Raw genomic sequence first — 25,161 nt, 5'->3', positions numbered from 1 at the left:
TTACTACTTGCTACAATTTAAATTATAAATAAATTTGTTCCATAAGAATTCTGAGGCCTCTGAAAGATGTAGAAGAGATGAGAGACTGTAAGCTGTCTTCTGTCTTTATATCTCTAGCATTAGTCCACTTAAGAGTAGTAGATCAATAATTGGTTGCAATATTTGGATTTTTTAATTGAAATGTTTTCCCATGTGACCTGATGACCAAAGTATACCATTCCATACTCAGAAGTTAAACACGATCTATTGACTTGCTTGTCAAAGTGCCTGCACCATTCAATCATCCATCCATCCAATCATTCATATACCTCCTATATACCAAGCATTTTGCTAGGAGCTAGGAATACAGGATGCAACAAGTCATATTACCTACTTTCAAAAACCTATATCCTAGTGGGAAGGCATGACTGTATATTATTAACAACTAAGCAATAGAATAATTGTTTTAATGAAGAACAATTATTACCTATATTTGTCTAAGAGAAAAAAGAAATTACTGGTTCTGTAAATGGATGGATGCATTTTCAGGAGTGCACTAGGTATTTAAGGAAGAGATATAATAGAGTAGCTGTTTGAAGGAAACAGCACATGGTTCTGTGTGGCTGGAAAGTAAAGTACAAAGATTATAGTATATGGAAACCTGACAGATCAGAGAGTCAGAAGCCAGGTGTCTGTTTAATTTACTCAAATGTTAAAGGTAAGAAGTGACTCATCTATAGAATACACTGGGTACTTGAGATGACATGTTGGCATAACATAAGCATCTTGCTAGAACATCGTAGACAAATATGGGGCCACAGAATGTAAAAAAATATATATATTCAATAACCTTTAACACCTATGGAAACTAGAATTATTTCTCTGTCAGAAATATAAGGAATTTCTAATACATACAATGCAGATTGAATAAGAGAGAATAAGATATAGAGGTCAATGGCAAGGAAGGAAAAGAAATGCTACTGAATCTCACTTTGGACTATGAGGAGTTGGAAGATGTCAGGCCAACCTCCATAAGGTGAAGCTTCCTTCAGAGTCAGTGGCCAGGAGGCCAAAAGAGAGCTAGCATGGCAGGTGTCTCCATCTATCAAGATGAAAAAACAAAAGGAGGAAAAAAGGAATGAAATGTATGAAGAACTGAATTTCCAAGGAAGAGAATAAGATTAAGAATCAGAGAAAACCAAGGAGCATCAAGAAACAGAAGAAAAATGTAAGGAAAGTTGGGATTTATCCTCCCAATAATACTCAAGAAAACATTCCAGCTTCTGATATGTAAACAGCTAGAAAGATAGATTGCTTTCTGAGATCAGAGAAGGAGGCATGAAAACTAAAAACTCAATTGTAAAATTACCAACTACAATGGAGGTAGTATGCAACACATAAAATATGCAGGCAATGCAATTAAAAAATATAAGACAAACTCTAGAAAATTTTCCAGAACCCAAAAATAATTATTCCTATATAATAAAACCCTAATATTCAAACTGACCAAACAGCAGAAGGACCGGTGGCTATGATGCACACTGACTACTAGGAGGCAGATGCTCAATGCAGGAGCTGCCCCCCCCCCCCCCCCCGATGGTTAGTGTGCTCCCACAGGGGGTGTACTACTCAACCAGAAGCCAGGCTCAGTGCAGCAGCAGTGGCAGGAGCCTCTCCCTCCTGCAACAGAAGTGGGTGGTAAGGAGCGAGGGATCCTGGACTGCGAGAGGGATGTTTGCCTGCCCTCTTAGGCCTTCTGAGGGTCTAAGCTGGCAGACAAAAATCCCTCGAGGAGTCTCAGACTACAAGGGGGCGCAGGCTGGGCTGAGGGACCCCCTCCCCTTCCAGTGTATATTTCATGCACCAGGCCTCTAGTAGGTAAACAAACACAAAATAAATTAGATTTAGACATATATGTGTAATGGAAACAACAGAGCATACAATTACTGAGTGATAGTTAAAGAATAATGGAAATTTTCTAAAGAGGTGTAAAACATGGCTCATCAGATAAAAAGGGTTTTACTAAGTAAGAGTACTTCTTATCAAATAAAAGGTCAGATCCTAGATGTACACTGATTGGGAACAAATTTTTTTTTATTGTTGAAACTTACAGATGTCCCCCAGCCCACCTCCACCCAGCCCCTGCTCCCTCCTTGGCTTTTACCATGTGCCAGAATATATATATATTCTTTGGCTAATCTTTTAATCTTGTAATTTTTTAAGTTTTGCATTTTAAGAGGTTTACAATACCACAGCAAAGGAAAGTTTAAAAAAATTATCTTGAAAAGGGTAAAATTGAATCATTTTGGAGTCAGACTTCTCTTTCACAGTGCAAAATACCAGGAATCAATGATTAGGGAGGGAAATTATTCTGAAACAAGGATTCCATGTCCAGGCAATTGTTTTTTCAGGTTCAAAAGTAACTAATGTTCTTTAGACAAGGAAAAGAGTGTGACACCTATATTCTCTTCCTAAAATATTGCTAAAAAACAATATATAACTAAGAAGTATACCCAAATAAAGAAATCAACTATGAAAATATAAGAAGTAAAAAATTGATAACAATAATACAATCAAATAATCTGTTTAAGAGTGTGATTAGTTTTATAATTGTAAGAGTTTTTTTAAAGTCTATAAACTTCAAAATAAATATAAAAATACTATCTAAAAATTAGTCTTCAATGAAATAACACTAACCTGGACCTAAATCCCAGTTAATATAAAAGAATTTGAGAAGGTAGATGAGGAATAATTAAATTATTTGATTCCTGGTAAATGCCAAAATTTTAACTATATCCAAAACAAATCATTAAATAATATTTTATTCTTGATATTTGTAATTATAGAAAATATACTCAATTATATGTTCTATACTTTTAAATTTTTCTCACAATGAAAATGTGCTGTTTACAACATTAGGAAAATAAAGTTGACTACAAATTTAAAGGAATTAAAAGAAAAGGAAATAATTACTTTTATACTTTCTACATTAGCCAAGTGATAGCAATCTATTAGAACTTTTGTATATTTTCAGATTTTCTTCTTTGCTTCCATATCATCAAAGACCCAAGGTGTTGGTGGTATAGTGGTGAGCATAGCTGCCTTCCATATCATCAAAGACCACATGAATAAATGTTAAAGAATTCAGAATAATAATGTGGTATTTGTCTATTTTTCTTTCTTTCTGTGTCATAACCTATTCATAAGAGTAATTTCTGTACATAAATAAACAAATAAATAAAATATTTTATCAGGTTATGCATTACTGGAGTTTAAAGGACTACTCTGAAATACCATTATGTATTTTATAGAAACAATGCTATATCAGAAAAAAAGATGCTAAAAAGGCAAAACTTACAAGCATACAAGAATTTCAAAGGTTATAAACAATCCAATTAAAAATGGGCCGAGGACCTAAATAGACCCTTCTCCAAAGTGAACATACAGTTGATCAACAGACATATGAAAAAATCCTCAAAGTCACTAACCACCAGAAACATGCAAATTAAAACTAGAATGAGGAATCACCTCACAGGTGTCAGAATGGCTACTGTCAACAGATCAACAAATTACAAGTGCTGACCACAATGTGTAAAAAGGGAATCCTAGTACACTGTCAGTGGGCATGCAGATGAGTATAGCCACTATGGAAAACAGTATGGAGTTTCCTCAAAAACTTAAAAATGGAACTGCCATTTGACCCAACCATCTCACTTCTATGAATATATCCTAAGAAATCTGAAACACCAATCATACATCCCAATTTCATAGCAACAATTTTTACAATAGCTAAGATCTGGAAGCAGACCAAGTGCTCATCAATTGATGAGTGAATAAAAAAGCTGTGATATAGCTACACAATGGAATATTATGTGGCAATAAAAAAGAAAGAACTCCTATCATTTGCAACAACATGAATGGACCTGAAGGATACTATGTTGAGTGAAATAAGCCAGTTAGAGAAAGATAAGTATCACATGATCTCAGGTGTAGAATCCAATGAACTAAATAAACTGATGATCAAAAATAGATGCAGAGACATAGAAAGCATCAGACTATTGAACCTCAAAGGGAAAAACATGGGATGGTGGGTGGGAAGAGATCAACCAATGAACTTGTAAACATATGCATAACCTGTCATACAGACAATGGGGTGGTAGGGACATGGGGGGGGGGGGGGGGCGGGGAGGAGGGGAATGGGACCAGAGTGGGCTGGCAAAGGTTAATCGGGAAAATGGAGACCCTATGTAATACTTTCAACAATAAAGATTAAAAAAAAAATGTGGTACATTTACACAATGGATTATTATCTATATTAATAATAGAGGAATATGCAAATTGTCCGGGACACCATAACAATAACAGTAACAACCGAACAGCAGGCTGCATGGGGCGACCAGACCAGTGGGGGGCAGGGAGCAATTGGGGGTGACCAGGCTGGTGGGGGTGCAGTTGGGGGCAACCAGGGCAGTAGGGGGGGCAATTGGGGGTGACCAGGCTAGTAGGAGGAGGCAGTTGGGGGTGACTAAACCAGCGGGGAATGGGGGAGAGGCAATTGGGAGTGATCAGGTTGACAGGGAAGCAGTTAGACATCAATCAGTCTGGCAGGGGAGCAGTTAGGGGGTGATCAGGCTGGCAGGCTGAAGTGGTTAGGGGCAATCAGGCAGGCAGGCAGATAAGTGTTTAGAAGTCAGCAGTGCTGGATTGTGAAGGGACTGCCCCCGAGTGGTTCCAGATTGGAGAGGGTGAAGGCTGGGCTGAGGGACCTCTAGTGCAGTCATAAAAAAGAAGGATCTCTTATCCTTTCAGACAGCATGGAGGGACCTGGAGAGTACTATGCTAAGTGAAATAAGCCAGTCAGAGAAAGACAAGTATCACATGATCTCACTGATATGTGGAATCTAATGAACAAAATAAACTGATGAACAAAATAGATCCAGAGACATGGAATCATAGAACAGATTGATGACTTTGCAGGGGGGGGTGGGGGAGTAAGAACTTATATGTACATATGCATAACCTACAGAGGTGAAGGCTTGGGGAGGAGGCAGGAGCAGGGTGGAAGGGTCAATGGGGGGAGAAAGGGGACATCTGTAGTACTTTCAACAATAACGATAATATTTTTAAAAATAGGTTATATGGCTTTAAACAGGTAAGGCCGAATGAGAAAGCATAGTGGTAGAATTTAACATTTGACAGTTAAATTATCCATGGTGATTTATACTACTTTACAGTGTATACACCTTGAGATCCTAGTTCTCAGTTTGAAAAAGAATTAGTTACTTAGGCATTGACACTCTCACTCTGGGAATAGGGGTTCACTACCTACAGCAATGTCACTGTGTAACTTGTGACATCCAAGCCTTAATGCATTTTGTATCATAACCCCTCCATTTCAAGTGTTTAGAACGTGAAATACAATGTCATAAGCAAAACAGTTGTCTCCATCTATTCATCATAGACTCATTTGTCTGTCTAAAGGACTTTTTTTTTAAGGAAGAAACTGCTGTTTAAAACATATAAGCCACAGCTCTGATGCTTAGTTTTCACCTCTGAAAAGTTAAGATGTTGGATTAAATGACTTCTGAGTCTCCCGGAGCTCCAAATCCTATAATTCTACCATCTGGTCACCCCAGGCTATAGAGTTCAGTGAAGTACTTACAATGTCAACTAATTGAAAAGTATTCATGAATAGCTCAAGTAAAAGCATTTTAACAATTATATTTTAACAAATATAAGCCTAATTTTCAAAACCAGCAATACTGGGGTTTCCCATTATTCTCTTTTTTTTCACAAAACAAGGCATATCTCAAGTTAAATAAACACACAGTTTCTTCAATTAATATGTTTAAATTATAGCTGGCAATTTGTCAAAATATCCAAATCTAAGGCATGAAGAAAGAACTTGAGGCTTTTTTTTGCACAGACTTACAGAAAAATAATTATAACTATAAATAGTATACCTTCAGGTTATTAACTTGGTTAGATCGCAGTTGCCAAGTTATCTTTGTAATAAATATGCCAAAACATGGCAACTCTCCATCAAATAACATTATGCTCTATTATAATGGTGTCAGGCATGTTTTAACTTACATTTCAGAAGCATTTACAAAGTAATTCATTTATACTGCCATACCTAGAGATTCTATTACATTCAAGATCATCTACTGTGCTCAGAGAATGTAACTACTTTTTCCTTAAAGTAACATGTCAAATGCAGGGAAATCTGACTCTCTGTACCCTACCTCCTCCACCTTTCTGCCGCCCACATTAACTCAAATCACCCAAGCACCATATGTTGTAGCACAAGTGTTAATGAGATGTCAAGTTGTGCAGTTGAGACTTGTTACTTTGATGATCCCATGTTAGACTCTTGAAAATGAAACTAATTAAAGCATACTGAGTGTGAATTTCACTAGGCACAAGGGGGAAAGAAAGTTTTACATATTGAGAACAAGTTAGACTTTATGTCCAGAGTTCTTGGAACCTATAGCTTGACCATACAAATTTACAATGCTTCACCGAGAATCAGATAAAACACAAAAATACTGTGTTTACCCAGATTACCCATAGGTGCTCTTCAGTACCTGAATACTACAATAGCATTGCACTCCCTTATTCAGACTTATATTTCTTTTAGAGTCCCAGCTTTGTTACCTATAAGAATGTACCTTCAACCCGGCTGATGTTGTTCAGTGGTTGAGAATAGGCCCATGAACCAGGAGGTCATGTTCAATTCATGGTCAGGCACATGCCCGAATTGCGGGCTCCGTCCCCAGTAGGGGGAGTGCAGCAGGCAGCTGATCAATGATTCTCTCTCATCATTGATGTTTCTCTCTTTCTCTCCTTCTCCCTTCCTTTCTCTGAAATCAATAAAAGCATTTTTATAAAAGAATGTACCTTCTATACAGCCCTTCTTACAAGCTACAAAGTAGAAAAGATTGAGGAAAAAAGAAATTATCCTCACATGTCACAGAGAATCAAGACCATTTGTTTTAAAGAAAAATTAGAAATTAACACCTGAAAAAAATATAACATGCCAAAGCTTAACAGACTGTATTTGTTTAACACATATCACTAACTTCAGTGTATTAAATCATATTAAAATTAGAAAATTGTAGATTTCCAGGAGTGTACATAACTTGAATGATTCCAAACAATATCATCTAGTGAGAGATCCAGCATTAGGTATTAAGATGCTAATGATTATCTGTTCAGCCATTATCCACAATCATCTCATTTGCTATTGTAAAACCAAGATGGACATACTTGGATCATTTGAAGCCTGGTATAATCCAGATAGTAACCCTAGAGAGAATACACAGATGCCTGGGAATTTATTTGTATCACATTGCAATCTATCCTGCTTATCTCCTGCTTATTAACTGTGTCATATATGTTGTTCCAGTGATCAGATAACATCGACAAAGGTTGGGTTCCAAATAACACAGAGTTCCTTAGACAAAATAAATTGTTTCCCACCAAAAGAAAATAAAAAAGATTAGAAACCTTACAACTCAGATATCTTTGTGTTCTAGGGACACAGAGAATTAGTGGATGCAAGGAGAAAGCAAGATTGGGGTGATGGTCTCACAGATGTTTACATATTTCCAAATTCAGCAGATTGTATATATAAAATTATATATATATATATATATATATATATATATATATATATATATATATATATATATATATATGGATCTCCATAAAGCTGTTTAGGGGAAGGTTTTTGGAAGATGGATTTACTTTATGGTATTCATTTTGAAAAACATGGAAATAATAAAAATAGACATGAGAAATTTATTCTTGTTTGTCTAGAATCCATCACCATGGATTTCCCTCTTGGTGTTACAGGAGGATAAAGAAATTGCAAAGACTAAGAGAAAAAGAATATGTCTTTCAAGGTTCAATAAGATTAACAACATAGTAAATTAATATCTGTATAGCATTTTACTTTTTTACAAACAATTTTTGAAGACTGGGCAATATTGAGGATGAAATGGTCAAAAACAAACATACTCTGAGGAATGTTTAATAATTTTTGTAGAAAATATTGTGACAACCATTTTCCCCTGATGGAAGATAATTAATTATCAGGTTGGTTTCTGAACAAGAAGTCATTATTCTTGCTGAAAGGAGTAAGATATATAGACTGAAGTGGGACGGCCAACATAAACAAGAAAATTAGGAGGAAAAATGCCATTCCTTGTTAAAAACATAGTCAGTCATTATGCAGGACTTAATGGAAAAGCCACATCTTCATCAAAGTTAAGTGATAAAGTTTTGAACTTTAGCAGAATCTGAGAATAATCTGCAAAGAGTATTATGATCTAGTCAAGCAAGGAGGCACCAAATTCCATCGAAATTAGAAAACAAAAAGAATTATTATTACTTGGGGAAAAAATGAATCCAAACCAAAAGAGAAGCTCTCCCTTAATCTCAGTCACTGAATTTTCTCACCAACAATTTCAGCTTCTTTGTGAAACAAAACCAGAAAACATCAAAGCTCCACTTCACAGTAAAATAATGTATCTGTATATAGGCTAACTGTGTCATATATGTAGTTCCATTGTGGATTATGGTTTTTCTTAGACTCAACGGACCCTTTGTTATCTTCAGTGGATTTTGACTTGAAGAATTCCCTCAATTAGCTTTAGAGGTGAATGTGAATTGAGTGGACCTTGGGAGATTCCTAACAGTTAAGATTTGGTGTCCTGAACGGATAATGCATCCTTGACCAAGTTTCATTCCCCCTGAATTTTTTAAATTAACACAAATATAATCACATTTGATGTTCACAAAATTCATGTGAAATTGATAGGGCAGATATTAATTCTACTTTATGACAATGCTATTAAAGCCATGTATTTAAGCTCATACAGTTTATAAGCATATTGTACTGTATAAATCATATAGATAGCAGCTATTGTATATTGCATTGTTAAATTTTATATTATAGTACTCTATTCTATTCTATTTTATCTGCTACAAATCTACAACTGGTTCTAAATCTAAAACCCTTTGCTCTAGTCAGTGGCACAGTGAAAGCCTAAAGCTTTCTCAGGTAAAAACCCAAAAACTCTTCACTCTTTCATTTAATTATAAACCCCATAGCTCTCAATGTCAAGCCAAATTTGTGTTGTAAGGGCTTTTTGTTTTGTTTTTTTCTTTTTCTTTTTTTTTTTTTGTTGTTGTTGTTATTTTGAACTCTGACATTTAAATTTACTAATATTTTTTTCATTTCAGACAATATTTTACATAAAAATAAAACAAAGTCATAGAATGATCAGTGCAATTTATATGTTCAAATGACAAAATTCATCCATGTGTTTTCCCCACTGACATATCAGAAAAAAACTTAGGTTAGGGACATACCAATATATACCCATCACAAAGGCTAAAATTTCCACAACTGGCAATTCCGAGTGTTGACAATACCATGGAGTACCTACACTATGAAAATCACTTCAGAAAAATGGTCAGTGTCTACTAAAGCTGAACAAAGTAAATCATTCCTTTGCTGAGTATCTAACAGAATCACATGTATATGAACACAAAAAGACATATACAAGAAATAACATAGCTTTACTCATGATAACACCAAACTGAAAACAATCCAAATATTCAAGGGCAGCCCACAAGCCAAATCTAGCCTATCTGTGATTTTCTAAATTATTGGAACACAGCCATACCTATTCATTTACACTTGTCCATGGCTGCTTTTATGATAAAATGTTGCAACAAAAATAATATGGCCCACAAAGCCTAGAATACTTACTCTTTAGCCATTTACAGATTAAAGTCTGGTAACTTCCAATCTTTGCTACAGTATATTAGCAAACATCCATCTTAGGGGTATATTCACAGAATTAAATACTACAGAGCAATAAAAACAAATGAACTACACTTACATGCCACAATATCCATAAACTTCACCACATAATGTTAAGTTAAATAATTTATTTAAATTTCAGAAATGTTGAAAACTCAAGGAGCTTCCTGGGTGAAATCTCAAACTGGCCTTGATACACAGAGACCAAGGAGAAATTGAAAAAAGATGCAGACCGCTCCAGATTTGCATGTGTCAGGTTTAATGAGCAAGGAACAAATGTGTGAGGCTTGTCTTGAGTCCCAAAAGATGAGTAGACCTCCGAACATATCCTCCAGCATCTTAACTGGGTTGAGTCATGTACACCATCCAGATAGTCTCAATAATAATTCCTTTCTCAAACCACCTCCCTTGTGAATGGATCCTACTGTGGGAATGGTGGGCATAATATACATTCCAAGGAAAGGGATGAGGTTAGAAGCTTTTCATTGCCCAGATCCTGCTCAAGGGTCATCTGGCAGGCATATTCTCTTGATGATCTTCTCAAACAAGAAACTAGCGAAACTTATCTTTGGTCACATTGGATACCTTTGTGGAAAGCAAGGTATTAGTGATTGAAAATGTCATGGAGATGTTATTAATGATGGAAAGTTTCTAATTTAAGTGTTATTAGAAAGATATTTTTACAACCACTCATTATGTCCATTTATTTTGTGTACTTTCTCAGTCTATATCATACTTTGCTGCAAAAGTAGAAGGAAAAAGGTTACATGCTAATTTACTGGGGAAAAGAGGAGGGTGTGACTCTGCTACAGTAGGCAAAGACGACGAATCTTGGAAATCGGGTGTGAGCCAAATGTTGAGAAAAAGGCAGTCTGGCAAAGATCTGGGAAGAAATGCCCCAAACATCAGGAATAGCTGGTATAAAGACTTTGAAATAAAAGACAAAATCTGAGACTTCTCAATTGCCTGTTGTGAATGGTGGAAGTGAAGTCCAGGTGATAGTCAGGCCCAGATGGGAGTGAGGTCTTTTAGGTCTTGGTGAAGACTGAATTTTATTCTAAACTAGAGGCCTGGTGCACGAAATTCATACACAGGGCAGAAGGGTGTCCTTAGGTTGGCCTGCGCCCTCTCGCAATTTCCCTAGGCCTGGCCAATGATCAGGGCCTATCAGGCTTTCCTTCCCCTGGCTGCTGGCAGCCAGCCCTGCACACCTACCACAGCATCACTGGATGGTGGCCTGGTCCTCTGTCTGTGGGGCTATTAATTGCAGGGCTCCCAGATCAATCACCTCACGAAGGGAGGCCCCACCCACCTGCTGCAGCACCACCAGCCAGGTGACCTGGGCCTCCCTCTACAGGATGATCATGGGGCAAAGGCAGGGCCCCCCTGATCAATCGCATCACACCCATCACACCTTGGTTGGCCTGGAGCCTGTGCGTGTCATAGCATGGTCATCCAGAAGGTCATTTGGATGGTCGTTCTGCTGTTCAGTCATTCAGTTGATTTGCATATTATACTTTTATTATTATAGATGGATTGGGATGACATTCTCCAGTTTACATTTATAAAGATCTTCCTAACTAGTGTATATAAGATGGATGAGGATAAGAGAGGTGGGGTGAAGGGAGATGGGAGGAAAAGAAATCAACTGGTTGCATATGTACAGGTGAGGATGATAGTATCTTGGACTAGAGGTTTAGGAACAGAGATCATAAGAAGTGGCAGAATTTGGGATATATTGTGAAGGTACAGACAATAGGATTTGCTGAAAGGTTAGGTATAGATTATATGGGGGAAGGAGAAGATTACAAATAACTTCTAAGATTTTTGACTTGAGTAATTGAATGGTAATGATGATACCCTTAGCAGAGCATATTTACAGACACAGAGTGGAGCAAAAGTAGGTTTGTAGTTGTGAGTATATAAAACAATTTATTCTCATATTATTATTTATTAATTATTATATTGTTTGCCATAATAACAACTGTAAACCTACTTTGCCCACCCTGTATATTGATGATTAAGTTTGGGTGGCATATGTTTGAAATGACCCTTGAAGAAAAGTTTCCTTTTTAATCTGAAATTTTATCTTACATTATCAATCACAGGTTATTTAATAAGCCTTTGTCTCCTTATTAATGGGTTCCCTTTGTGAATTGTTAACCAAACCACTAAATACCTGTCAGCACCAAGCTAACCTATGGAAAATACTATAGTGACCATGCAGTAAGCTGATCATTACATCAACAAAAGCCTAAAACTCAAACCGAAATATAAACCACATCAAATTTTCAACAAGCACCACTGAGGTGAATTACCTAGTACTGTTCAGAGAAAGATCCTGTGGATTCCCAATAAGTTGGCCTTCCCTGACTTGCTGAATAACTGCTCATATCCTAAATCACAGGAAGGTAGAAGCTATTGCCAAATGGGCTTGAGACATCCTTGAAGAATGATATCTATTTACTCGGTGCAGTTGTCTTGGGTAAATTAAAAGTTTAGTTTATATTGTCCCCTGAAGTATTCCTTGACCTTTCCCCCCAATCCTTGACAGATCCCCTTTTTTATCTGATCCCTTAGGATCCTCATTATGACACTTAATTCAAGACTGAAAGTCTTATGAAGACAAGACCTGTGTCTTTTGTTCCAGCACAAACAGTGTCCAGAGAAGCGGATATTGGCCTCCAAGTATTAAGTATTTCTATCCCTGCCATAAGGAACAGTAACTCTAACAGCTTACCTAAGAAACACCTCCTCAAACTTTCCAAGTCAGCCATTTTATTCTGATTTTATGCAAACCAAACAACCCTCAAATATTACTTCCCCGGAAGTTATTGCTATTAGAAAATAATTATCTAGTCATGTTGATTTGAAAATGCAAGTTACATTTCTCATTTTTTTTAATTCATGTATTAATTAATCCCTGCAAGATGGATTTATTTTGAAAGAATTATCAAACCTGGTTTCTGGTTTTGCAGGCAGAGTATAGACCCTTTGGGAGGCAACCAATTGACCTTTTCTGGTAATAAGTTGACCTCATAGCATCTCATTCAATTTAAACTTCAACCCTATGAAGTCACATTTCATTACTGATTTACTAATGGATAGTAAAATGTTTCCTTCTTAATGGTTGGCTAAAAACAATTATTATTTTCCTTTAACTGTCAATCAGCTGCCTCCTGCACGCTCCCTACTGGGGATGTGCCTGCAACCAAGGTACATGCCCCCTACTGGAATCAAACCTGGGACCCTTTATCCACTGGGTAGAGGCTTTATCCACTGGGCCAAACCAGTTAGGGCTTGTGATATTTTTTATTGCCTCACAAAACTGCCTGGGCTAAGAAGAGTTGGGCATTTATTTCCACTGGATCATCTCTTGATGCTCTTTTTCAGGAAGAAAATATTTGGGATGGATGGTTAAGTCAGAAAGATTAACCTACAATGATAGCAACAGTACTTTCTCCTTTAGAGCCAGTTAAAAGGATTCTGGCCAGAAGTTTCTCAGGAGCTTTAAAACACACCAAAAAACTTGAGTTTTCATCTCCCAATATTTTTTCTTGGACTTTTACTTCTCTTAATCCATTTTGTCCATCACACATCTCCCAAATGACAGCCTGTTTTGAATGAGATTTTGGAAAGCTAACCAGCAGTGCCTACGAAGTGCAAGAGCTCCCTCTTGTGGGTCTTGGAAGTCACTTCTGAAACTTGAAGCTATGGCCCCTGGAGGTCCACCTTTTGGTGAATTTGTAATGAAGTCTTTGTCTTTCAGAGAAGGTTTGGTGCCTGCCTTGTCCTTGTCCCACCTTCACCAATGGAACAATCCCCATTTCAAGTTTTGCTTCGCTGTTCCAGGGACTCCTTTTATAAACTTAGTTGTGACAATGAATGCCTTCCATTTGCTCTAGTAAGTTTACATTTTACAAAGTATACCCGCACATTATTTCACTTGACACAAGAACTCTGAAAATGTGGTCTTATTATTCTGTTTCAGGTTTGGAGTCAGCAGGAGACAAACAAACCTGAATCTCCTGGCACCAAATGTACATCTCACTCCCACCCTCCTTGCCCTTCCACATTTGCAGTCTTGCAGTTCCTTCTCTCAAGATAAGATTCTTTCTGATGTTTCAAGTCTCAGGTCACTGTCCTAAAGTCTCTTTTTTCAAAACTTGTATGCCAGATGTATAGTTGCAAAATTAAAACAATAATTATGGCTTCAAAGCCAGATGTTTCTAACTCTTAAACTATGCACCAATTTATACCTCTCTCCATAGTGACAATATTTTTGGTAAGTATGGGACTGCATTTTGGGGATAAAGTGTTTGGAAGTCTCTCAAATATTCAAAATTTAAGGTGTCCATTCCAATATTCCTTTTTTGTTGTTGTTTATGCAGAAACAACTAATAAATTTGTGGGAAACTAGATTAAAATGTCTTTTATCCAAGTATTCATTCCAATTTCAGACATGCCTATATTCATTTTAAGTAATGAGACATATCCAATTTGCCCAACTTCTGTGTCTCTTCTTGAGTCAAGATGGCAGGCATGAATGTAGGTCATTATCAATATATATCACAAGTTGGAATCTTTGGAAATACAAAGTCATTTTGTAAATTTATACTAATTAATTTTTTTTTCTGTTTTCAAAAAGCCTCAACTGTATATACTGATCATTTTTTACTCTCTTTTGAGACAAATTCCATTTTGGATTAATAACCTCACAACATATGGTAGCTTCATAAATTCTTAGAGCTAAAGTAGCAGGTATTCTACAAAGCACTTTACAAACATCACTTTTTCATTATTCACAATAAGCCTATGAGAAAGGTATTGTCATTATTAACTCACGTGATTTGTGAGTGATGACATTAAGATATAGAGAAATTAAATGGCTTGCCCAAAGTTACCTATTAAGTAGAAGAACAAAGATTTTAACTCACCCAACCACATACTCCATGCTTAATCAATTTTACTGTTCATAAACCCAATCCTCAGTCTTGCAGAAAACCCAGCTTCACTAATGATTTATTTCCCCAAAACAAAATACCACCTCAGTATATTTTAAAATGCTACAATGCACTTATTTGTTTGTTCGTTCACTCATTCATTCCTGTATTCACTCAATAAACATTGTTCCAGGAATAAGGTATACAGTTATGCACACACACACACACACACACACACACACACACACAAAGTCCCTATTCTCGTGGAACTTATAGTCTAGTCCAAGCATGTCAAACTCGCGACCAATGGGTCACATGTTGGACATGCTTGTCTAGTCCATGTTCAAGGGCCCTTAGTATCTGTGCATATGGCTTCTCACAGAGAGAGGCAGCATATTCTCTCTTTCACAGAGAGAGGTAACTATCTCTTTCATAGATAGAGAGCCATCTCAGGACAGAAGTCCATATCACGTGCTATAGAAAAAGCAACCACTGCTTGTGAAGAATAACCTTTCCTCTGTTTCTGGATCAAGGTTTACATGTTCAACTTACCTGAGTTACATGAATTTTTTACTAATATTCTCAAATATGTCTTATGATATGTATGCATATGTGTGGTTCTGTCTAAACTTACCCTTTGAAAAGCACACACTCTGTGACTCTTCAAATATCTTCTATGTCTGTGATTAAAATCTGAAAGACTGTCATGCTAGGATATAGTTGGGATTCTTTCCCTCTTAGTGCTGTACTTTTCATTTTCCCATTTCATGAGCTTAAAGATGCTCCGTAACCAGCAAATGGGCTTTCAGAAAGCATGCAATTAGAAATAAAGCCAATATCTCGACTAAGGGAGATTTCTTTTCTCATGACAGCAGAGTTATTTGAAGTTACAGTATCCAAGCGGCAAAACCTGAAGAGGCATTACTTGCAAGTTCATGAGTCTTAAGGCTTCAGAATTATCAACTGGGCAACTTCCATGGCCCATTTAATGTACAGACTCAAAACTCTGGATTTACCCTTGCTTTATTTAATAGGGGTTGATTAGCTTCGCAATTGTGCCATACAGTTCTTAGGCTTTTCTCTGAAAGAGTACCCATCTACTGACTGCCACTTAGAAAGCCTTACTTTCCCTCTCATAGCCATTTCAGTTCGTTTCAATGGGAAAGAACAGACAATATCTCAAAGCACCATTTAACACCAACTCAGTCTTACAAGATCACTGAGGAACAAGCAACCCTCTCAGTTTGCAGTTAATGAATCAAAGTTTAGGACAACAAATTGGCTCGCTGAGGCAACATAGTTAATTAACTTTTGGTCAAAAATATTCATCCTCGTCTCCTGGCATCAGCAAGTCTCATATACTCTGTTTACTTACTCAAGTGTTTTTCTCTCCTCTACATCCCTAGGCATCATTCAGAGCTCTTCATATATCATGTCAGGGTACCTTTATCATTTTAATCCAATTTCCTATGTTTTCAGCCCCTGAGACAAAAAGAGATGCACCACTTCATCATTAATTTCGGTATTGTAAACACTGGAGTACAAATTCAATACAAAAAGAAAAACCTCCAACATTAAATTCTGTAACCTTCGTGACTTTGGATGCTAATTGAATCAGACTTTGTGTTTCTTAAAGTAAACACATTAATTCCAAATGTTGGGCTCACTCAGGCTGGTTAGCCTGTCAGGTGAGGCTGCAGACTAATGTTGTAGCAGTAGCTGGCCTGTCCAATTAGCAAAGAGGTTTAATGGTTACTCTCCAGACCCTCTTGCCTCTGGAACTTTATAGATGCACCACTTCCTTGAAACAACATTTTAAATATTAGCTAAAAAGAGAACTATGTCAACAACAGCTTTGATGAATATATGCCAGGACAGCCATTACATTATATACTCCCTAACCACCCTTTCAATGTCAACTTTTGCTAATTTTTTCCCCAATTAACATCTTTATTCTGGAGAGAACACTCATATTTTCACTGAGAATGGCAATCTATTTATCTTCTGTCATGGGCCTGTGTTTTCTAAAGGAAGACTGTCTGATACATGAATGCTTGCATTTAACAACTGCTGACACTACTGTAAATACTGCTTACATGTTGTTCTATGCAGTATTGCCACAAAGTTTACTTTTTTTTTAGCTCTGTGCCAGATTTCTTAAACCTGAAGTCATAATCATTTTATGAGATGGTTTTTTCCAAAAGCAAATTACAGGTTCATGAATTAAGTAAGTGTTGAACCAGAAATGGTACTTGTTTTGGAAGTGACTTCTGTAGATGTATATGAAAGGTCAGGCTTGTGCCTTTCCACAAACATGGAGGGATAGACATAGTGAACTAGAGAAGGCAAGCCTTAATTGAAAAATAAGTATTTTCCAAAGGTTTATCTGTAAATTGACATAGTTTCCCATAAGCAAGTTAAGCATTTTTTAAATTTGTGTAAAAATTTAACTTAATAATGTCAAACATATTTTTTTCATGAAACTAATCCTGAACAAGATTGATATTGTTTAGTTTCACAAAGCTATACTGAACAAGGCAACAGGTGAGGTTCTAAGAGCAGGCGTATGAAGATGAGTAAGACAGGGTGCTGTCCTCGAGGAATTGCAAGATAATGAGACAGAATGTACTTTTATGAGAAATTAATTTAAAGCTGTTTTTTTGGAAGTCTAAACATGTATCACCCTTTAACAGTGGACTCCTCATATCCCTCCACCTACTGTCTTGAGCAAAGTTTCTGTTGTATATAATTCAATTCAACGGAGTAAGTGCATAGCATGTTAGTGAAGCAAAAGGGTACTCATTCAAGATGGAGAGGGTGATGTGGGTATAAGTGGATAGGAAGAATTCCTGAAGGAGATGATTCTCAGCTGCATTATGAAGGATTTATTAAACCACTGACTCATGAAAACTGTGGGATTCAGACCATAAGCATCAACATGACCTGACAACTTGCTAGAAATGTAAGTGATTAGGCTCCATCTAAGAGTGACTGAATCAGAACCTCTGAGGCAGGGAGTCAGCAATCTCAGTTTTCACAAGCCCTCAAGAAGAACCTGATGTACTCTAAGGTTTGAAAGCCCAAGTATTAAGGCAAGTTCCCAGGCCCTAGCGCTGGAGGAGGGGGCGAATGATTTTCTATGGGATGAATTAGGTAAGCATTCACTTGGAGTAGTTGTATTATAGTACATCTCCCAGATGTTTTGAGTATTGGTTGCTAAGAGCTGCACTCTTCTCAGAATTGTTCTCAACCTAAGAGTGGTTCACCTGGGAATTCCTGGGAGGCTGTGCCCTTTCCAAAAGTGGCCACAGTCAGTGATGGACTGATTTAGAGATAAACAGGTCTTACTCCACGGTAGACTTTATGTCCAGAGCTCCCCATACCAGCTGAACCCACACCTTGTCCTGGCATCTTTCCCTGTCCTTCTGCCTCCCTCATTCCCTTACAGGTTTCTCCTGAGAGCAGCTTCTCAGTAAATCCCTGGCACAAGATTCCCATCTCAGGCTGTTCCAAGGGAAGCCAACCCTAGACAGCAGTACACAGCCTAAGAATGCATGGAGAGTTGTAGGAAGTTTGCATTGATGGAACATGAAGTGTAAGTGAGAGAATAGTGAGAGGAGAAGCTGAAAGGGTGAGAGAAGCCAATTTATGACATACTTTGGGCATCAATCCATAAAAGTAGCAAAGTTGAGAGAGAGAGAGAGAGAGAGAGAGAGAGAGAGAGAGAGAGAGAGAGAGAGAGAGAACTTATTCCTATAAAGCATTGGCATGGATGGGGAGAAGAAACATCACTCAGACTACCACCTTGGGAAGGAAAGTCCCTTCCATGTTGACAACAAATAATAATTTGCATCCCACCTCTCACTAGACACAAGAATAAGACTTCTAAACCCAAACCACAAAACTCAGAGGCTGTGTGATCATTTGTAGAGACAGAGATTTTTAGGGATCTGGAAGGAAAAGAAAGACTGACAAAGTGAAGAGCTCCAGTAAGCCTCTAAGTGATGTTATTTTTAATGTAAGGAAAAGACACTGGGATGAGGGAAAATGGTGGAGACCAAAGGAATGAGATTCAGTAAGGGAAACCATGTGCTTCCTTTTTCCTTCTCCATCTTCTTCAGTTTCTTTACATGACTCAGGGGAGTCCCGCTAGTGCAAAGTACTAGAGCTGCATTTCTAATCTATAGGAGTTCAATGTTCATACACATTCTTTTTTAAAATATATTTTATTGATTTTTTACAGAGAGGAAGAGGGAGAAGGAGATGGATAGAGAGTTAAAAACAGATGAGAGAGAAACATCGATCAGCTGCCTCCTGCACACTCCCTACTGGGAATGTGCCTACAACCAAGGTAACATGCCCTTGGACCAGAATCAAACCTGGGACCCTTCAGTCTGCAGGCCAACATTCTATCCACTGAGCCCGGTTAGGGCTTCATACACATCCTTATCTCCTAAGAGCTTCTGCTTTCCCTTTTCTCCAGTGATTGTTTCTAACCAGTGTTGTCTGGACTCTTCCCAATTTGAGAGTCCAGTCAACACTATAAGCTTATCTCCTTCTCTTGTCACTCAAGTAAGAGAGCATCTTGAGATGGTTTATTTTATTGTTAGTACAATAAAAAAATTGTTTTAAAAAGCATGGAAATACATGATTTTTTTTTTTTGATTTTTTTTTACATTCTGAATGTGTGCCTCTCCCAGCATCCATTCCCTCTTCTTGTAACAACAATTCTCAGTTTCCTTTTAAGGGTCACACTGCTTCCATTCTCACTTTATTTGACCTGAAAAAGTCTCTACTACCAGTTCCACCAAAGAAGGAGCCTCTTTCCCATTGCACTTTATCCTGAACACATGAATGGCTGGAGAGTCTCTGGCTATTGATTGTGCTGCATGGACAGAGAGAAACATAGTAGCAGATGTGGAATAAAATATTGCTTGATCCTGAACTTAGCTGTGTCTGAAGCCAAGTGTTCCCTGGACTTGTTAGTATTGTGAAACAACAAAGTCCCTTTTTCTGCTTTAAACCACTTTGAAACAGTTTTTCTATCCCTTTCACTGGAGAATCCTAATATAAGTTGCCTTATATTTTTCAGAAAGAAAATATGAATGAATGAGCCTAATCTTTCTTCAGGCTTTACTTTTTGTTGGAGAACCTTTAAATGTCTTCACTTCCTGCTTTCATTTACATATAATATCCCCAAAAGGAAAATTAGTTTGGGGTGTTGTGCCATTGAAAAATAATAATAATAAATAAATAAATAAATAATGTAAAAGGAAAGAGATGTTCTATGGTTACAAAAATGTGGAATTTTTTTCTTTTCAACACAGTTAAATTGGTTTCTTTACTACAGGATATCTGAGTCTTTAACATGTGATTAATGTGCTAAATCTCCAAGGGAGAGTCATAATATGCCTAACTCTGCCAATGCATTTGGCTGTGGAAATCTTATTTTAATTGAGCAATTATAGAATAAAATTACATAAAATATACTTCAGGAAATGGGGATTCGGCTAGAATTTCAGACTTTTTTCTATTCCACACTGCTTAGCATTGAGAGTTATTGTGACTTTTCCACCTGAGCGTTTTGATTATTTCATCTGGTGACTCTCAGGGGGCTCCAATAAGAACCGATTGGAGAACAGAGTGAAGGAGAATGCTAACCAAAGAAAAAGTATACATATGTGTACTTCCCACTATCTCTACATGGAACAAGGTTTTGTCACCTTTAGACAGATAGTATGTTTCCAATATAATATAGGCATTTTTGTCACCATTGCTTCAAATGGTGTACATTTCTGGAACTTAAGGTGAATGAATACATCCACAAAAACCTATGAAACCCATTAACTTGGAAAAAACACCTCTATTCAGAATATGAAAACTATCATGTCAGTGAATTATCTGGAATACATCTGAACAGAAGAGATTTTGAAATCACTTATAAAGTTTTGGCTGAACTTCTTGAAATGGTTTTGATGAGGTTTTAATGTTTTAGAAGTCTGACAGCTGCTTCTGAAAATGAAATACTCTTTGTCATCAAGCTACAGTTAACTCATCTAAATAAATAGGCAATCTGTTCCTTTAGAAAACAGTTGAAAGCATCCACTGACATTTGAGTATAAAGAAAAACTGGGTAATTTTGGGTTGGGAGGATCAAATCTTGCCATCTTGTCTCAAGCTCTCTGCTTGTAAGCGAGGGATTGGTCACAGGAGGGCAGCTACTCTGGGTCTGCAGTGAAAGGGATCAAATAGCAAATGATTCTCTTTTATCGCCTGACTTAGTGAAAAGAGGCCACAATATGAAAATCTGATTTCTCTGTGTGTCTTTTGCATTTACTTTTAAAAGACACGTCATCTTGCCTAAACCGGTTTGGCTCCGTGGATAGAGCATCAGTCTGCAGACTGAAGGGTCCCAGGTTCGATTCCAGTCAAGGGCATGTACATTGGTTGCGGGCTCATCCCCGGTAGGGGGCATGCAGGAGGCAACTGATCGATGTCTCTCTCTCATCGATGTTTCTAGCTCTCTATCCCTCTCCCTTCCTCTCTGAAAAAATCAATAAAATATATTTTAAAAAAAAAAAAAAAAGACGTCATCTAGAGCTTCTCTCTGAACCTCACACTTTCATGTTCTTATTGTGGATAAATGAAATTCAGACATTTTCTTTCAAGAGCTTCTCCGTCAAGACAATGGCTCCCCTAACAATTCCCTGATGCACTTGGTTGGACCAAATCAGAGGTTGTTCTATTTTTTCCAGCATTTGGTACTCATAATAGACTGTCTATCCACTCCACAGCTCACAAACACACACAGACAAGCACACACAATCAACAGCTGGTCAGGAAAACAGAAATTGCTGTACCACTTCAAAATACAAAGCATTTAATACAGGGAAGTGGTTGCAATAGGTGTTGGGTGACTAAAAGAGGCTAAAAGGAGCTCTGATGTAGCCCAGAGAGAAAGCAGTTAGGACTCTAAGGCCAGAAGAAGAAGAGGAAGAGGCGGGGCTACAAAAACCTGTAAGCTTGGACAAGGAGTCTGTGGAGTTGGTGCCCCATTGGCTGAGGCTGGTATCTCTCAGGAGATCTGAAAACACTGGTGCTTAGAGTGCTTAAAGTAATTAGATGTTAGAACCAACACCCCACTGCCTCACCCTGTAGGAATGGGGTAATAGGAAGAGAAGTCCCTTCACTCCGCCTCCCATTTTCCAGTCTCTCTCTAGGGCCTCTATTGGTAGATCCTAACATAGAAAACCCTTGGCAAAGGAGTCTTAAAAATGTAGTTTGCAGAGTCCCATGGCAGTATCATAGAGGCACATAGGAGAGTTGACTTGGAGCTGAGAGAAATAGGTAAGTAGCCATTCCTACATCAAACTTCCTGTCTCTTGCATAGTTAGCTCCAGCCTCTACTCTCCATTCTCCTGGCACAAATATAATCAAAAGAATAGAAATTAGTATCATCACAGCCTCCCCAAAGTCCCAAACATCAAATACTTTCCTGAATCATAATGCTACCATCATAGCCATGGCTGTTTCCCCTAAGATAAGGTGACTGACATTGGACAAGTTGAATAAACTCACTGACAGTTCCCTCTTCTGAGTAAACTACGTCTATCTTGGAAGGGAAGATCAAGTATACAAGTAGAGCAGTGATTTTCAACCTTTTTTTATCTCATGACACATAAACTAATTACTAAAATTCTGTGGCACACCAAAAAAATATATTGTTTTCCTGATCTGACAATAGAAGGTATAATTTTGGTTCATTCATACTGGATGGCTATTGTTGTGTTGACTATTATCTTTTTTTTTATTTGACAATCTAAGGGCACAGAGGCCAGTGCCCTTGACTAAATAGTCAGGTATTACATGTTTTAAAAAATCTTGCAACACACTGATTGAAAATTGCTGAAATAAATCATCTGAATAAAGGGACTTAGCACAGGGCTTGTCCTGTGATAGATACACAATAAATATTAGTTGACTTCCTTCTTTTCCTCCCTTATTCCTCATCTTTCCTTGTGAAATGAAAGGCTTTGTAACTTGTTACTGGAATTTCAGGCATCAGTAAATACCTGTGAGATCCCTGGGAGGGAAATGTTTCCTTTTAGCTAAAGAGGTTTTACCAGTCCAGTAGTGAGATTCTTAAGAGTTCCAAGAAGACACACACAAATTGCTTAGGACACACAAAGGAGAATCTGTTGCAAGGATACCTGGGAAACAGAAAGGAGGGTCTTACAACACTTCCCTGCTCAGGGATGTGGGGTGCACTTCATCAGAAATTGGGAAAATCTGCCTAACTTTGCTAGGAACAAGAACTTTAAGTCACCTTCCTTTCCTTTGCTTAATTGGCACGTGTATTTCCACAAAATTGTGGGTTTAAGTGGTTCCTTTTGTCCCCCTACATATTAAGCAATGCTGTTGAGCAGAGTTCACCCCAAGCCATCTCAAAGATCACTGGCCTTTCAAACTCAGGCTCCCTGTGGTTCATTTCAGCTCACACACCTTTCTCTGTACAATCACTGTGCTAAGGTAGGAAGGTCCAGACCGGTCTGTGAAAGGACTTCTCTGAATTCATTCACCTCAAAACAAAGGCTATCCAGGCATTTCCTCTCAAATCAGACCTCATTGAGTTTTCCTTCTATCCTGACATAAAGAAATGTTTTCTAATTCTCCCTTATAAATACCCAGGCTCAGAACTACTGTCCTTGAACAAGGGCTTCAGGAAGAACTCTGAGCAGAGGCCACCAACATGAGAGTTCTAGGATAGAAGATACCCTGTCTCTTGCCCATATTATTACATGGTTATCAGAAGTGAGGAACAAAGGAAAGGAGAAACTATACTACATCTCTGAATTAACAATTAAATAAATGTGACATTCTTAACAGAAAAAGACAAAACCGTGATAGGGCTTACTTGTGGTGAATTAACTGTAGGAAAATCAAAGAAGATGCTTGTGGAGTGTCCAAACGCAAGGCATAGAGGTAATGGCTGAAAATCAGAGAATGAATGAAAGTTTTATTTTTAGTACAATGATTCCTAAACATTTTAATATCATAGATTACTTTGAGCATCTAATGGTCAAATGTATACACACTCAGAAAAAAACAAAGGAATATATTTTCAGAACTCCAGCTCAAGTTGCACCTCCCCACCTTATCTAGTGAAAAAAAAAAAAGAAAAAAAAAAATATATATATATATATATATATATATATTGTGTGTATATATATATATATATATATATATATATATATATATATAAAATTCTGAGCCCTGGCTCTGTACTGCATTAGAACTTAATCTTCCCTCCTCTTGCAGTTCACCTTCCTCACCCCAAACAAGCTAAAATGTTACGTGTGCCAAATAGCTTCCTGCCCAGAAATGCTTCTGAGGGATAATGAGAAACAAAGCAGGGCAATTCAATAATAAGAGTTCCTAACCACCGCCAGCAAGAAAATGACCCAAGGTGTCCAATTTCTCAATTACTGCAATGCTCATTTTCTCGTTGGATGGACAAGTGCCCCTGAGAAAACCTTGAGGCTAATTGTATGTATACTGGCATATACCGTGTGCCCCAAGCCCAGAGGCAGCAGCTAGCAATTATATTCCACTGATTAATGTGCAATCCTAAATTTACAGGCTTGATGGACCAACGTGGCTCCCTGCTATGTGAGATAATGAATAGAAAATTGTCGGAATAATTAGCCAAGTCAGACCTCACAGGTCTACCTTTAAAAACAAACACACAAACAGAAATGCCTGTCCTTCAGCAGAATTGGAGATTGAAAGATGGGATGTGGAGAAAGGATGGTACAGTCAAATGTTCCTTTGTGCCATTTTTGCTTCATTCAGTTCACTGACCATACTCTGTCTGTGGTGAATACAGTGCTGCATCTCTCATGTGCTCGCTCCCCAGGGTACCAGCACCTTTTGCTCTTACACCAGGCTCTAGAAGTATTACTATGACTGTAAGCAGCCCTCTCCAGAATTTGCCTTCAGCTGAAGATAGCTGCCTTGCCCAAGGTCAGGCTATCGATCCAGGAAGGGATAAGGTAGCCCACATTCAATGACAGGCCAATCCCAGGTTATAAAGGCCTGGCCCACCTTATCAGCAGAGCCAACCCATTTTCTAAGTCCCCTAAGAGGGTGACTGATACTTCAGCTGAGACCACATTGTATACCACCTTCTCCTCCTGACCATTCCTAGTTCTTTCCCTGAGGACACCCCTAGTAATCTTCCTACACACTAATTGTTATCAGAGTCTGCTTCCCAGAAACTACAAATTGCAATAATGTCAAATCACACATTGGTGTCAGGAAAACTATATAAAGAAATAGCCTTGCCCTAACCAGTTTGGCTCAGTGGATAGAGCATCAGCCTGCAGACTCAAGGGTCCCAGGTTC

Source organism: Pipistrellus hanaki, assembly GCF_964339955.1.
Source record: "Pipistrellus hanaki genome assembly, chromosome: 11".
NCBI lineage: Eukaryota > Metazoa > Chordata > Mammalia > Chiroptera > Vespertilionidae > Pipistrellus > Pipistrellus hanaki.
This window is presented reverse-complemented; position numbering follows the sequence as displayed.